The following is a 14,480-nucleotide window of genomic DNA, read 5'->3' as shown; positions in this document are numbered from 1 at the left end:
TTGTTGAATTCACTGTGGGTCGACGGGCCCGTTTCTGTGCTGTACTGTTCCATTCACTGTGGGCCGATGGGCCTTTTTCTGTACTGTACTGTTCCATTCACTTTGGGCCAACGGGCCCATTTCTGTGCTGTATTGTTCCATTCACTGTGGGCCGATGGGCCCGCTTCTGTACTGTACTGTTGAATTCACTGTGGGACGACGGGCCCATTTCTGTGCTGTAGTGTTCAATTCACTGTGGGCCTATAAGCCCATTTCTGTGCTGTACTGTTACATTCGATGTGGACCGACAAGCTTGATTCTGTGCTGTACTGTTCCATTCACTGTGGGCCGACGGGCCCGTTTTTGTGCTGTACTGTTCCATTAACTGTGTGCCAACAGGCCCATTTCTGAGGTGTACTGTACCGTTCACTGTGGGCCGACAGGCCTGTTTTTGTACTGTACTGTTCCATTTACTGTGTGCCAACAGGCCCATTTCTGTACTGTACTGTACCGTTCACTGTGGGCCGACAGGCCTGTTTCTGTGCTGCACTGTTCCATTCACTGTGGACCGATGGGCCCGCTTCTGTGCTGTACTGTTCCATTCACTGTGGGCCGACGGGCCCGTTTTTGTGCTGTACTGTTCCATTCACTGTGGGCCGACGGGCCTCTTCCTGTGCTGTACTGTTCCATTCACTGTGGGCTGATGGGCCCGTTTCTGTGCTGTAACTATTCCATTCACTGTGGGCCAACCGACCCTTTTCTGTGCCGTACTGTTCAATTCACTGTGTGCCAATAGGCCAATTTCTGTGCTGTTCTGTTCCATTCACTGTGGGCCGGCGTGCTCCTTTCTGTGCTGTACTGTTACATTCACTGTGGACCGATGGGCCCACTTCTGTGCTGTACTGTTCCATTCACTGAAGGCCGACTGGCCCGTTTCTGTGCTCCACTGTTCCATTCACTGTGGGCCGGCGGTACCGTTTCTGTGCTGTACTGTTCCATTCACTGAGGGCTGACGGGCCCGTTTCTGTGCTGTACTGTTCCATTCACTGTGGGCCGACGGGCCCGTTTCTGTGCTGTACTGTTCCATTCACTGTGGGCAGACGGGCCCGTTTCTGTTCTGTAGTGTTCAATTCACTGTGGGCCAATAGGCCCATTTCTGTGCTGAACTGTTCCATTCGATGTGGACCGATGAGCTTGTTTCTGTACTGTATTGTTCCATTAACTGCAGGCCGAAGGGCCCGATTCTGTGCTGTACTGTTCCATTCACTGTGTGCGAATAGGCCAATTTCTGTGCTGTACTGTACTATTCCCTGTGGGCCGACAGGCCCGTTTCTGTACTGTACTGTTCCATTCTCTGTGGGCCAACGGGCCTGTTTCTGTGCTGCACTGTTCCATTCACTGAGGGCCGACGGGCCGGTTTCTGTGCTGTACTGTTCAATTCACTGTTGGCAGACGGGCCGTTTTTGTGCTGTACTGTTGAATTCACTGTGGGCAGACGGGCCTGGTTCTGTGCTCTACTGTTCCATTCACTTTGTGCCAATAGGCCCATTTCTGTAATGTACTGTTCCATTCACTGTGGCCATCGGGCCCGTTTCTGTGCTGTACTATTCCATTCACTGTGGGCCGACAGGCTCATTTCTGTGCTGTACTGTTCCATTCACTGTGGGCTGACGGGCCCGTTTCTGTACTGTACTGTTCCATTCTCTGTGGGCCAACGGGCCTGTTTCTGTGCTGCACTGTTCCATTCACTGAGGGCCGACGGGCCGGTTTCTGTGCTGTAATGTTCCATTCACTGTTGGCAGACGGGCCCGTTTCTGTGCTGTACTGTTGAATTCACTGTGGGCAGACGGGTCTGTTTCTGTGCTGTACTGTTCCATTCACTGTGTGCCAATAGGCCCATTTCTGTACTGTACTGTTCCATTCAGTGTGGCCCGACAGGCCTATTTCTGTGCTGTTCTGTACCGTTCACTGTGGGCCGACGGGCCCGTTTCTGTGCTGGAGTGTTCAATTCTCTGTGGGCCGACTGGCCCGTTTCTGTGCTGTACTGTTCCATTCTCTGTGGGCCAACGGGCCCGTTTCTGTACTGTACTGTTTCATTCACTGTGGGCCGACGGGCCTGTTTCTGTGCTGTACTGTTCCATTCACTGTGTGCCAACAGGCCTGTTTCTGTGCTGTACTGTTCCATTCACTGTGGGCCGATTGGCCCGTTTCTGTACTGTACTGTTCCATTCACTGTGGGTTATGGGCCTGTTTCTGTGCTGTACTGTTCCATTCACTGTGGGCTGACGGGCCCGTTTCAGTACTGTACTGTTCAATTCACTTTGGACCGATGGACCTGTTTCTCTGCTGTACTGTTCAATTCACTGTAAGCCAACGGGGCCCATTTCTGTGCTTTTTTTTTCATTCACTGTGGACCGATGGGCCCATTTCTGTGCTGTACTGTTCCATTTACTGTGGGACGACGGGCCCGTTTCTGTGCTGTACTGTTCCATTCACTGTGGGCCAATAGGCCCATTTCTGTGCTGTACTGTTCCATTCGATGTGGACCGACGAGCTTGTTTCTGTGCTGTACTGTTCTATTCACTGTAGGCCGACGGGCCCGTTTCTGTGCCGTACTGTTCCATTAACTGTGGGCCGAAGACCCCGTTTCTGTGCTGTACTGTTCAATTCACTGTGTGCTAATAGGCCAATTTCTGAGCTGTACTGTACCGTTCACTGTGGGCCGACGGGCCTGTTTCTGTACTGTCCTGTTCCATTCACTGTGGGCCAACGGGCCCGTTTCTGTGCTGTACTTTTCCGTTCACTGTGGGTCCACGCGCCCGTTCTGTGCTGTACTGTTCAATTCACTGTCGGCCAACAGGTCTGTTTCTGTGCTGTAGTGTTGCATTTACTGTGGGCCGACGGGCCCGTTTCTGTGCTGTACTGTTCCATTCACTGCGGGCCGACGGGCCCGTTTCTGTGCTGTACTGTTCAATTTACTGTGGGCCAACAGGCCTGTTTCTGTGCTGCACTGTTCCATTCACTGTGGGCCGATGGGCCCGCTTCTGTACTGTACTGTTCCATTCACTGTGGGCAGATGGGCCCGTTTCATTGCTGTACGGTTCCACTCATTGTGGCCCGATGGGCCTGTTTCTGTGCTGTACTGTTGACTTCACTGTGATCCAACAGGACCATTTCTGTACTGTACTGTTGCATTCACTGTGGGCCGATGGGCCCGTTTCTGTGCTGTACTGTTCCATTCACTGAGGGCCGACTGGCCCGTTTCTGTGCTGTACTGTTCCATTCCTTGTGGGCAGACGGGCCCATTTCTGTGCTGTACTGTTCCATTCATTGTGGGCCGATGGGCCTGTTCCATTGCTGTACTGTTCCACTCATTGTGGCCCGTTGGGCCTGTTTCTGTGCTGTACTGTTGACTTCACTGTGATCCAACAGGACCATTTCTGTACTGTACTGTTGCATTCACTGTGGGCCAATGGGCCCGTTTCTGTGCTGTACTATTCCATTCACTGAGGGCCAACTGGCCCGTTTCTGTGCTGTACTGTTCCATTCATGGTGGGCCGACGGGCCCATTTCTGTGCTGTACTGTTCAATTCACTGTGGGCCGATGGGCCTGTTTCTGTGCTGTACTGTTGAATTCACTGTGGTCCAACAGGACCATTTCTGTGCTGTATTGTTGAATTCACTGTGGGTCGACGGGCCCGTTTCTGTGCTGTACTGTTCCATTCACTGTGGGCCGATGGGCCTTTTTCTGTACTGTACTGTTCCATTCACTTTGGGCCAACGGGCCCATTTCTGTGCTGTATTGTTCCATTCACTGTGGGCCGATGGGCCCGCTTCTGTACTGTACTGTTGAATTCACTGTGGGACGACGGGCCCATTTCTGTGCTGTAGTGTTCAATTCACTGTGGGCCTATAAGCCCATTTCTGTGCTGTACTGTTACATTCGATGTGGACCGACAAGCTTGATTCTGTGCTGTACTGTTCCATTCACTGTGGGCCGACGGGCCCGTTTTTGTGCTGTACTGTTCCATTAACTGTGTGCCAACAGGCCCATTTCTGAGGTGTACTGTACCGTTCACTGTGGGCCGACAGGCCTGTTTTTGTACTGTACTGTTCCATTCACTGTTAGCCGACAGGCCTGTTTCTGTACTGTACTGTTCCATTTACTGTGTGCCAACAGGCCCATTTCTGTACTGTACTGTACCGTTCACTGTGGGCCGACAGGCCTGTTTCTGTGCTGCACTGTTCCATTCACTGTGGACCGATGGGCCCGCTTCTGTGCTGTACTGTTCCATTCACTGTGGGCCGACGGGCCCGTTTTTGTGCTGTACTGTTCCATTCACTGTGGGCCGACGGGCCTCTTCCTGTGCTGTACTGTTCCATTCACTGTGGGCTGATGGGCCCGTTTCTGTGCTGTAACTATTCCATTCACTGTGGGCCAACCGACCCTTTTCTGTGCCGTACTGTTCAATTCACTGTGTGCCAATAGGCCAATTTCTGTGCTGTTCTGTTCCATTCACTGTGGGCCGGCGTGCTCCTTTCTGTGCTGTACTGTTACATTCACTGTGGACCGATGGGCCCACTTCTGTGCTGTACTGTTCCATTCACTGAAGGCCGACTGGCCCGTTTCTGTGCTCCACTGTTCCATTCACTGTGGGCCGGCGGTACCGTTTCTGTGCTGTACTGTTCCATTCACTGAGGGCTGACGGGCCCGTTTCTGTGCTGTACTGTTCCATTCACTGTGGGCCGACGGGCCCGTTTCTGTGCTGTACTGTTCCATTCACTGTGGGCAGACGGGCCCGTTTCTGTTCTGTAGTGTTCAATTCACTGTGGGCCAATAGGCCCATTTCTGTGCTGAACTGTTCCATTCGATGTGGACCGATGAGCTTGTTTCTGTACTGTATTGTTCCATTAACTGCAGGCCGAAGGGCCCGATTCTGTGCTGTACTGTTCCATTCACTGTGTGCGAATAGGCCAATTTCTGTGCTGTACTGTACTATTCCCTGTGGGCCGACAGGCCCGTTTCTGTACTGTACTGTTCCATTCTCTGTGGGCCAACGGGCCTGTTTCTGTGCTGCACTGTTCCATTCACTGAGGGCCGACGGGCCGGTTTCTGTGCTGTACTGTTCAATTCACTGTTGGCAGACGGGCCGTTTTTGTGCTGTACTGTTGAATTCACTGTGGGCAGACGGGCCTGGTTCTGTGCTCTACTGTTCCATTCACTTTGTGCCAATAGGCCCATTTCTGTAATGTACTGTTCCATTCACTGTGGCCATCGGGCCCGTTTCTGTGCTGTACTATTCCATTCACTGTGGGCCGACAGGCCCATTTCTGTGCTGTACTGTTCCATTCACTGTGGGCTGACGGGCCCGTTTCTGTACTGTACTGTTCCATTCTCTGTGGGCCAACGGGCCTGTTTCTGTGCTGCACTGTTCCATTCACTGAGGGCCGACGGGCCGGTTTCTGTGCTGTAATGTTCCATTCACTGTTGGCAGACGGGCCCGTTTCTGTGCTGTACTGTTGAATTCACTGTGGGCAGACGGGTCTGTTTCTGTGCTGTACTGTTCCATTCACTGTGTGCCAATAGGCCCATTTCTGTACTGTACTGTTCCATTCAGTGTGGCCCGACAGGCCTATTTCTGTGCTGTTCTGTACCGTTCACTGTGGGCCGACGGGCCCGTTTCTGTGCTGGAGTGTTCAATTCTCTGTGGGCCGACTGGCCCGTTTCTGTGCTGTACTGTTCCATTCTCTGTGGGCCAACGGGCCCGTTTCTGTACTGTACTGTTTCATTCACTGTGGGCCGACGGGCCTGTTTCTGTGCTGTACTGTTCCATTCACTGTGTGCCAACAGGCCTGTTTCTGTGCTGTACTGTTCCATTCACTGTGGGCCGATTGGCCCGTTTCTGTAATGTACTGTTCCATTCACTGTGGGCCATCGGGCCCGTTTCTGTGCTGTACTATTCCATTCACTGTGGGCAGACAGGCCCATTTCTGTGCTGTACTGTTCCATTCATTGTGGGCCGACGGGCCCGTTTCTGTGCTGTACTGTTGCATTCACTGTGGACCAGCAGGCCAATTTCTGTGCTGTACTGTTCCGTTCACTGTGGGCCGACGGGCCTGTTTCTGTACTGTACCGTTCAATTCACAGTGGGCCAACAGGCCCAATTCTGTGCTGTACTGTTGCATTCCCTGTGGACCGATGGGTCCACTTCTGTACTGTACAGTTCCATTCACTGAAGGCTGATGGGCCCGTTTCTGTGCTGTACTGTTTCATTCACTGAGGGCCGACGGGCTCGTTTTTGTGCTGTCCTGTTCCATTCACTGTGGGCCGACGGGCCCGTTTCTGTGCTGTACTATTGCATTCACTGTGGGCCGACGGGCCCATTTCTGTGCTGTACTGTTGCATTCACTGTTTGCAAACAGGCCAATTTCTGTGCTGTACTGTTCCATTCACTGTGGGCCAACGGGCCCGTTTCTGTGCTGAACTGTTCCATTCACTGTGGGCCTACGGGCCCATTTCTGTGCTGTACTGTTGCATTCACGGTGGGGCGACGGGCCCGTTTCTGTGCCGTACTGTTCCATTAACTGTGGGCCGAAGACCCCGTTTCTGTGCTGTACTGTTCAATTCACTGTGTGCCAATAGGCCAATTTCTGAGCTGTACTGTACCGTTCACTGTGGGCCGACGGGCCTGTTTCTGTACTGTCCTGTTCCATTCACTGTGGGCCAACGGGCCCGTTTCTGTGCTGTACTTTTCCGTTCACTGTGTGTCCACACGCCCGTTCTGTGCTGTACTGTTCAATTCACTGTCGGCCAACAGGTCTGTTTCTGTGCTGTAGTGTTGCATTCACTGTGGGCCGACGGGCCCGTTTCTGTGCTGTACTGTTCCATTCACTGTGGGCCGACGGGCCCGTTTCTGTGCTGTACTGTTCAATTTACTGTGGGCCAACAGGCCTGTTTCTGTGCTGCACTGTTCCATTCACTGTGGGCCGATGGGCCCGCTTCTGTACTGTACTGTTCCATTCACTGTGGGCCGATGGGCCTGTTCCATTGCTGTACTGTTCCACTCATTGTGGCCCGATGGGCCTGTTTCTGTGCTGTACTGTTGACTTCACTGTGATCCAACAGGACCATTTCTGTACTGTACTGTTGCATTCACTGTGGGCCGACGGGCCCGTTTCTGTGCTGTACTGTTCCATTCACTGTGGGCCGATGGGCCTTTTTCTGTACTGTACTGTTCCATTCACTTTGGGCCAACGGGCCCGTTTCTGTGCTGTATTGTTCCATTCACTGTGGGCCGATAGGCCCGTTTCTGTGATGTATTGTTCAATTCACTGTGGGCCGACGGGCCCAATTCTGTACTGTGTTGTTCAATTCACGGTGGGACAACGGGCCCGTTTCTGTGATGTATTGTTCAATTCACTGTGGGCCGACAGGACCGTTTCTGTGCTGTACTGTTCCATTCACTGTAGGTCGACGGGCCCATTTCTGTGCTGTACTGTTCCATTTACTGTGGGACGACGGGCCCGTTTCTGTGCTGTACTGTTCCATTCACTGTGGGCCAATAGGCCCATTTCTGTGCCGTACTGTTCCATTAACTGTGGGCTGAAGATCCCGTTTCTGTGCTGAACTGTTCAATTCACTGTGTGCCAATAGGCCAATTTCTGAGCTGTACTGTACCGTTCACTGTGGGCCGACGGGCCTGTTTCTGTACTGTACTGTTCCATTCACTGTGTGCCGACGGGCCCGTTTCTGTGCTGTACTTTTCCGTTCACTCTGGGTCCACGCGCCCGTTCTGTGCTGTACTGTTCAATTCACTGTCGGCCAACAGGTCTGTTTCTGTGCTGTAGTGTTGCATTCACTGTGTGCCGACGGGCCTTTTTCTGTACTGTACTGTTCTAATCACTTTGGGCCAACGGGCCCGTTTCTGTGCTGTATTGTTCCATTCACTGTGAGCCGACAGGCCCGTTTCTGTGCTGTATTGTTCAATTCACTGTGTGCCAATAGGCCAATTTCTGAGCTGTACTGTACCGTTCACTGTGGGCCGACAGGCCTGTTTCTGTGATGTATTGTTCAATTCACTGTGGGCCGACAGGCCCAATTCTGTACTGTGTTGTTCAATTCACGGTGGGACAACGGGTCTGTTTCTGTGCTGTATTGTTCAATTCACTGTGGGCCGACCGGCCCGTTTCTGTGCTGTACTGTTCCATTCTCTGTGATCCGACGGGCCCATTTCTCTACTGTACTGTTCCATTCACTGTAGGCCGACGGGCCTGTTTCTATGCTGTACTGTTCCATTCGATGTGGGCCAACGGGCCCGTTTTTGTGATGTCCTGTTCCATTCACTGTGGCCGATGGGCCCGTTTCTATGCTGTACTGTTCCGTTCACTGTGGGTCCACGCGCCCGTTCTGCGCTGTACTGTTCAATTCACTGTGGGCCAACAGGTCTATTTCTGTGCTGTAGTGTTCCATGCACTGTGGGCCAGAAGGCCCATTTCTGTGCTGCACTGTTTCATTCACTGTGGGCCGACAGGCCCGCTTCTGTACTGTACTGTTCCATTCACTGTGGGTTATGGGCCTGTTTCTGTGCTGTACTGTTCAATTCACTGTGGGCCGACGGGCCAGTTTCTGTGCTGTACTGTTCCATTCACTGTGGGCTGACGGGCCCGTTTCAGTACTGTACTGTTCAATTCACTGTGGACCGATGGGCCTGTTTCTCTGCTGTACTGTTCAATTCACTGTAAGCCAACGGGCCCATTTCTGTGCTGTACTGTTCCATTTACTGTGGGACGACGGGCCCGTTTCTGTGCTGTACTGTTCCATTCACTGTGGGCCAATAGGCCCATTTCTGTGCTGTACTGTTCCATTCGATGTTGACCGACGAGCTTGTTTCTGTGCTGTACTGTTCCATTCACTGTAGGCCGACGGGCCCGTTTCTGTGCCGTACTGTTCCATTAACTGTGGGCCGAAGACCCCGTTTCCGTGCTGTACTGTTCAATTCACTGTGTGCCAATAGGCCAATTTCTGAGCTGTACTGTACTGTTCACTGTGGGCCGACGGGCCTGTTTCTGTACTGTCATGTTCCATTCACTGTGGGCCAACGGGCCCGTTTCTGTGCTGTACTTTTCCGTTCACTGTGGGTCCACGCGCCCGTTCTGTGCTGTACTGTTCAATTCACTGTCGGCCAACAGGTCTGTTTCTGTGCTGTAGTGTTGCATTCACTGTGGGCCGACGGGCCCGTTTCTGTGCTGTTCTGTTCCATTCACTGTGGGCCGACGGGCCCGTTTCTGTGCTGTACTGTTCAATTTACTGTGGGCCAACAGGCCTGTTTCTGTGCTGCACTGTTCCATTCACTGTGGGCCGATGGGCCCGCTTCTGTACTGTACTGTTCCATTCACTGTGGGCCGATGGGCCTGTTCCATTGCTGTACTGTTCCACTCATTGTGGCCCGATGGGCCTGTTTCTGTGCTGTACTGTTGACTTCACTGTGATCCAACAGGACCATTTCTGTACTGTACTGTTGCATTCACTGTGGGCCAATGGGCCCGTTTCTGTGCTGTACTGTTCCATTCACTGAGGGCCGACTGGCCCATTTCTGTGCTGTACTGTTCCATTCATGGTGGGCCGACGGGCCCATTTCTGTGCTGTACTGTTCAATTCACTGTGGGCCGATGGGCCTGTTTCTGTGCTGTACTGTTGAATTCACTGTGGTCCAACAGGACCATTTCTGTGCTGTATTGTTGAATTCACTGTGGGCCGACGGGCCCGTTTCTGAGCTGTACTGTTCCATTCACTGTGGGCCGATGGGCCTTTTTCTGTACTGTACTGTTCCATTCACTTTGGGCCAACGGGCCCGTTTCTGTGCTGTATTGTTCCATTCACTGTGGGCCGATGGGCCCGCTTCTGTACTGAATTGTTGAATTCACTGTGGGCCGACGGGCCCATTTCTGTGCTGTAGTTTTCAATTCACTGTGGGCCTATAAGCCCATTTCTGTGCTATACTGTTCCATTAACTGTGGGCCGATGACCCCGTTTCTGTGCTGTACTGTTCAATTGACTGTGTGCCAACAGGCCCATTTCTGTGCTGTACTGTACCGTTCACTGTGGGCCGACAGGCCTGTTTTTGTACTGTACTGTTCCATTCACTGTTAGCCGACAGGCCTGTTTCTGTACTGTACTGTTCCATTTACTGTGTGCCAACAGGCCCATTTCTGTACTGTACTGTACCGTTCACTGTGGGCCGACAGGCCTGTTTCTGTGCTGCACTGTTCCATTCACTGTGGACCGATGGGCCCGCTTCTGTGCTGTACTGTTCCATTCACTGTGGGCCGACGGGCCCGTTTTTGTGCTGTACTGTTCCATTCACTGTGGGCCGACGGGCCTCTTCCTGTGCTGTACTGTTCCATTCACTGAGGGCTGATGGGCCCGTTTCTGTGCTGTAACTATTCCATTCACTGTGGGCCAACCGACCCTTTTCTGTGCCGTACTGTTCAATTCACTGTGTGCCAATAGGCCAATTTCTGTGCTGTTCTGTTCCATTCACTGTGGGCCGGCGTGCTCCTTTCTGTGCTGTACTGTTACATTCACTGTGGACCGATGGGCCCACTTCTGTGCTGTACTGTTCCATTCACTGAAGGCCGACTGGCCCGTTTCTGTGCTCCACTGTTCCATTCACTGAGGGCTGACGGGCCCGTTTCTGTGCTGTACTGTTCCATTCACTGAGGGCTGACGGGCCCGTTTCTGTGCTGTACTGTTCCATTCACTGTGGGCAGACGGGCCCATTTCTGTTCTGTAGTGTTCAATTCACTGTGGGCCAATAGGCCCATTTCTGTGCTGAACTGTTCCATTCGATGTGGACCGACGAGCTTGTTTCTGTACTGTATTGTTCCATTAACTGCGGGCCGAAGGGCCCGTTTCTGTGCTGTACTGTTCCATTCACTGTGTGCGAATAGGCCAATTTCTGTGCTGTACTGTACTATTCCCTGTGGGCCGACAGGCCCGTTTCTGTACTGTACTGTTCCATTCTCTGTGGGCCAACGGGCCTGTTTCTGTGCTGCACTGTTCCATTCACTGAGGGCCGACGGGCCGGTTTCTGTGCTGTACTGTTCAATTCACTGTTGGCAGACGGGCCGTTTTTGTGCTGTACTGTTGAATTCACTGTGGGCAGACGGGCCTGGTTCTGTGCTGTACTGTTCCATTCACTTTGTGCCAATAGGCCCATTTCTGTAATCTACTGTTCCATTCACTGTGGGCCGACGGGCCCGTTTCTGTGCTGTACTGTTGCATTCACTGTGGGCCAGCAGGCCAATTTCTGTGCTGTACTGTTCCGTTCACTGTGGGCCAACGGGCCCGTTTCTGTACTGTACTGTTCCATTCTCTGTGGGCCAACGGCCCTGTTTCTGTGCTGCACTGTTCCATTCACTGAGGGCCGACGGGCCGGTTTCTGTGCTGTAATGTTCCATTCACTGTTGGCAGATGGGCCCGTTTCTGTGCTGTACTGTTGAATTCACTGTGGGCAGACGGGTCTGTTTCTGTGCTGTACTGTTCCATTCACTGTGTGCCAATAGGCCCATTTCTGTACTGTACTGTTCCATTCAGTGTGGCCCTACAGGCCTATTTCTGTGCTGTTCTGTACCGTTCACTGTGGGCCGACGGGCCCGTTTCTGTGCTGGAGTGTTCAATTCTCTGTGGGCCAACGGGCCCGTTTCTGTACTGTACTGTTTCATTCACTGTGGGCCGACGGGCCTGTTTCTGTGCTGTACTGTTCCATTCACTGTGTGCCAACAGGCCTGTTTCTGTGCTGTACTGTTCCATTCAGTGTGGCCCGACAGGCCTATTTCTGTGCTGTTCTGTACCGTTCACTGTGGGCCGACGTGCCCGTTTCTGTGCTGTACTGTTCCATTCTCTGTGGGCCGACTGGCCCGTTTCTGTGCTGTACTGTTCCATTCTCTGTGGGCCGACGGGCCTGTTTCTGTGCTGTACTGTTCCATTCACTGTGTGCCAACAGGCCTGTTTCTGTGCTGTACTGTTCCATTCACTGTGGGCCGATGGGCCCGTTTCTGTAATGTACTGTTCCATTCACTGTGGGCCATCGGGCCCGTTTCTGTGCTGTACTATTCCATTCACTGTGGGCCGACGGGCCCATTTCTGTGCTGTACTGTTCCATTCATTGTGGGCCGACGGGCCCGTTTCTGTGCTGTACTGTTGCATTCACTGTGGACCAGCAGGCCAATTTCTGTGCTGTACTGTTCCGTTCACTGTGGGCCGACGGGCCTGTTTCTGTACTGTACTGTTCAATTCACAGTGGGCCAACAGGCCCAATTCTGTGCTGTACTGTTGCATTCCCTGTGGACCGATGGGCCCACTTCTGTACTGTACAGTTCCATTCACTGAAGGCTGATGGGCCCGTTTCTGTGCTGTACTGTTTCATTCACTGAGGGCCGACGGGCTCGTTTTTGTGCTGTCCTGTTCCATTCACTGTGGGCCGACGGGCCCGTTTCTGTGCTGTACTATTGCATTCACTGTGGGCCAACGGGCCCATTTCTGTGCTGTACTGTTGCATTCACTGTTTGCAAACAGGCCAATTTCTGTGCTGTACTGTTCCATTCACTGTGGGCCAACAGGTCTGTTTCTGTGCTGTAGTGTTGCATTCACTGTGGGCCGACGGGCCCGTTTCTGTGCTGTACTGTTCCATTCACTGTGGGCCGACGGGCCCGTTTCTGTGCTGTACTGTTCAATTTACTGTGGGCCAACAGGCCTGTTTCTGTGTTGCACTGTTCCATTCACTGTGGGCCGATGGGCCCGCTTCTGTACTGTACTGTTCCATTCACTGTGGGCCGATGGGCATGTTCCATTGCTGTACTGTTCCACTCATTGTGGCCCGATGGGCCTGTTTCTGTGCTGTACTGTTGACTTCACTGTGATCCAACAGGACCATTTCTGTGCTGTACTGTTGCATTCACTGTGGTCCGACCGGCCCATTTCTGTGCTGTACTGTTCCATTCACTGTGGGCCGATGGGCCTGTTTCTGTGCTGTACTGTTGAATTCACTGTGGTCCAACAGGACCTTTTCTGTGCTGTATTGTTGAATTCACTGTGGGCCGACGGGCCCGTTTCTGTGCTGTACTGTTCCATTCACTGTGGGCCGATGGGCCTTTTTCTGTACTGTACTGTTCCATTCACTTTGGGCCAACGGGCCCGTTTCTGTGCTGTATTGTTCCATTCACTGTGGGCCGATAGGCCCATTTCTGTGATGTATTGTTCAATTCACTGTGGGCCGACGGGCCCAATTCTGTACTGTGTTGTTCAATTCACGGTGGGACAACGGCCCGTTTCTGTGATGTATTGTTCAATTCACTGTGGGCCGACAGGACCGTTTCTGTGCTGTACTGTTCCATTCACTGTAGGTCGACGGGCCCATTTCTGTGCTGTACTGTTCCATTTACTGTGGGACGACGGGCCCGTTTCTGTGCTGTACTGTTCCATTCACTGTGGGCCAATAGGCCCATTTCTGTGCCGTACTGTTCCATTAACTGTGGGCTGAAGATCCCGTTTCTGTGCTGAACTGTTCAATTCACTGTGTGCCAATAGGCCAATTTCTGAGCTGTACTGTACCGTTCACTGTGGGCCGACGGGCCTGTTTCTGTACTGTACTGTTCCATTCACTGTGTGCCGACGGGCCCGTTTCTGTGCTGTACTTTTCCGTTCACTCTGGGTCCACGCGCCCGTTCTGTGCTGTACTGTTCAATTCACTGTCGGCCAACAGGTCTGTTTCTGTGCTGTAGTGTTGCATTCACTGTGTGCCGACGGGCCTTTTTCTGTACTGTACTGTTCTAATCACTTTGGGCCAACGGGCCCGTTTCTGTGCTGTATTGTTCCATTCACTGTGAGCCGACAGGCCCGTTTCTGTGCTGTATTGTTCAATTCACTGTGTGCCAATAGGCCAATTTCTGAGCTGTACTGTACCGTTCACTGTGGGCCGACAGGCCTGTTTCTGTGATGTATTGTTCAATTCACTGTGGGCCGACAGGCCCAATTCTGTACTGTGTTGTTCAATTCACGGTGGGACAACGGGTCTGTTTCTGTGCTGTATTGTTCAATTCACTGTGGGCCGACCGGCCCGTTTCTGTGCTGTACTGTTCCATTCTCTGTGATCCGACGGGCCCATTTCTCTACTGTACTGTTCCATTCACTGTAGGCCGACGGGCCTGTTTCTATGCTGTACTGTTCCATTCGATGTGGGCCAACGGGCCCGTTTTTGTGATGTCCTGTTCCATTCACTGTGGCCGATGGGCCCGTTTCTATGCTGTACTGTTCCGTTCACTGTGGGTCCACGCGCCCGTTCTGCGCTGTACTGTTCAATTCACTGTGGGCCAACAGGTCTATTTCTGTGCTGTAGTGTTCCATGCACTGTGGGCCAGAAGGCCCATTTCTGTGCTGCACTGTTTCATTCACTGTGGGCCGACAGGCCCACTTCTGTACTGTACTGTTCCATTCACTGTGG

Source organism: Chiloscyllium plagiosum, unplaced genomic scaffold (genome assembly GCF_037043375.1).
Source record: "Chiloscyllium plagiosum isolate Xiang-an unplaced genomic scaffold, Cpla_swu_hap1 HiC_scaffold_34, whole genome shotgun sequence".
Classification (NCBI taxonomy): domain Eukaryota; kingdom Metazoa; phylum Chordata; class Chondrichthyes; order Orectolobiformes; family Hemiscylliidae; genus Chiloscyllium; species Chiloscyllium plagiosum.
This window is presented reverse-complemented; position numbering follows the sequence as displayed.